The sequence below is a fragment of the Portunus trituberculatus genome, chromosome 17, assembly GCF_017591435.1.
Source record: "Portunus trituberculatus isolate SZX2019 chromosome 17, ASM1759143v1, whole genome shotgun sequence".
Lineage (NCBI taxonomy): Eukaryota > Metazoa > Arthropoda > Malacostraca > Decapoda > Portunidae > Portunus > Portunus trituberculatus.
The window spans coordinates 29,227,525-29,230,024 of NC_059271.1; positions in this window are offsets into that span (position 1 = coordinate 29,227,525).

Here is a 2,500-nt window from a genome sequence, read left to right on the forward strand (position 1 = left end):
ATTTCCGATCTTCGGATAGGCCTGAGACCAGGCACACACCACACACCGGGACAACAAGGTCACAACTCCTCGATTTACATCCCGTACCTACTCACTACTAGGTGAACAGGGGCTACACGTGAAAGGAGACACACCCAAATATCTCCACCCGGCCGGGGAATCGAACCCCGGTCCTCTGGCTTGTGAAGCCAGCGCTCTAACCACTGAGCTACCGGGCGTGTGTGTGTGTATGTGTGTTTCACTGTTTGATCTGTTGCAGTCTCTGACGAGACAGCCAGACGTTACCCTACGGAACGAGCTCAGAGCTCATTATTTCCGATCTTCGGATAGGCCTGAGACCAGGCACACACCACACACCGGGACAACAAGGTCACAACTCCTCGATTTACATCCCGTACCTACTCACTGCTAGGTGGACAGGGGCTACACGTGAAAGGAGACACACCCAAATATCTCCACCCGGCCGGGGAATCGAACCCCGGTCCTCTGGCTTGTGAAGCCAGCGCTCTAACCACTGAGCTACCGTGTGTGTGTGTGTGTGTGTGTGTGTGTGTGTGTGTGTGTGTGTGTGTGTGTGTGTGTGTGTGTGTGTGTGTGTGTGTGTGTGTGTGTGTGTGTGTGTGTGTGTGTGTGTGTGTGTGTGTTCTTGACAGCTAACATCATTGCTCAGTTCAAGGGTTTAGAAATGCTTTAATTTTAGACCAGTCATCACATTAATTATAAAAATAAAGGAAAAAAATAGATATATTTGAAAGTGAAAAAAGGCACGAATAGTCCGTAAATAAGCTAAACTTTTGTGAAGCATCTGGAGGTGTGCAATACTAGACAGGATCATTAAATGTACTAAAGTCACTCAAACTTACTTCTTATTTAGCAGCCAGTAATGCTTAATGCTTAAAAAACAGCGTGGTTATGAAAAAACTCCAGGTTAAAGGCATTCAGAACAGCGACATGAAGCTTATCACTCTTAATATTCATGATATGGTGAGCTGCAGAATATCATGAAATATAGAGACTAAACTAATAAATGGTTCTTGCAATGGTTCCCAGTTGTTCAGTGCAATTTCCAACGCCATTCATAGAGGGAACTTGCGTCCACGTTAGTTTTCGATCTCTTCACATATTGGGTTTTCTAGAATAAAGATCAAAATGGCTTTCGTACACCAAGTATGGTTTCGAAGGAATGTGAATTTCGTATGTTGCTTTTGGCGCCCGTGTAGACCAACACAACTATAGCTAAAATTTCCCTTGACGTTTAGGACGAGGCTAAAACTTTTATGACACCGGAGAGACAGAATGATTGATTCTTCCATCATTATTGTTGTTTCTCACCACACGATAAATATCTGCTACATCGTGAATCTTTCGCTATGATTAAACAAATGGTTTTCGAAGGCCAGCCGTCTGAATAGTGTTTCTGTTGATGCTGACGATATAGCTGACACAGATGAAAGCAACTCACCAGAAAGTAATAGCAAATAGGACTGACTTGAGTAGCGACCGTCACTATTGTCTGTGGCAGGGAATAGACGGCCGCGGTGACAACTGACTGTTCCAGGTTGTGCGGCTGTCCATATCTAACAACACTGTGTAGATGTTCCCTTGTATTGCTTTCTATGCCTGACGTCAATACACTGCCCGCAATCTTGCATCAGTGAATACTCGGTAAAGTCAGACAAGAAGTGTACCAGTACAAGAGAAGTTCCTCTTCACGCTAAAATGAAGTTGTGAGTCGTCTTTGACTACAATTGCACGTGAAAAAAGCACCGTCCTCTGTTGCAGTGTTTTTATCAGTCTTTCACACTCACACACACACACACACACACACACACACACACACACACACACACACACACACACACACACACACACACACACACACACACAAAAAAAAAAAAAAAAAAAATACGTGCAGAAACAAACGTTTCGTGTCTTGAAGTGGCTCATGGTGTAGGTTGCAAACTGCAATTTTTCATGTGTTTTTAATCTTGTAGAAATTACAGATATTTTTAAATATAGATTTATTATTGTAGTGGAAGCGATTGGCTTTTTGAAGACTATTTTTTTATGATTCAGGTGAAATATCATCATTGTGGCTTTCAAAGGAACTGATCGATAAACAAGTTGTGTTCATGTGGATTATAATTCTGTTCCTCACGAGACCTTTGTTGAAAGCGCTTATCATTGCACGTAGCACACCTGACATTGTAACTTACTGTGAGGAAGGCAGGTAATCGAGACGTAGTAATGCGTAGTATTCTTGTTTCAGCTTTGCCATCTTTCCCATTCGTTGAAACACAAGTATAACTACACACATTCTCGCTTGTTAAACACCAATCAACGTCTGAGTGCATGCATTACGATTTTCCTCCTACAACCCTTGATACCAGAGATTCCATCGCTCAAAGCAAACATTAAAAGTATCTACTAGTATTTATGCTATTTACGAATATTACAGACCCCCTTTATACAGAAACACTGTTTGGTAAGCCTGGTGTTG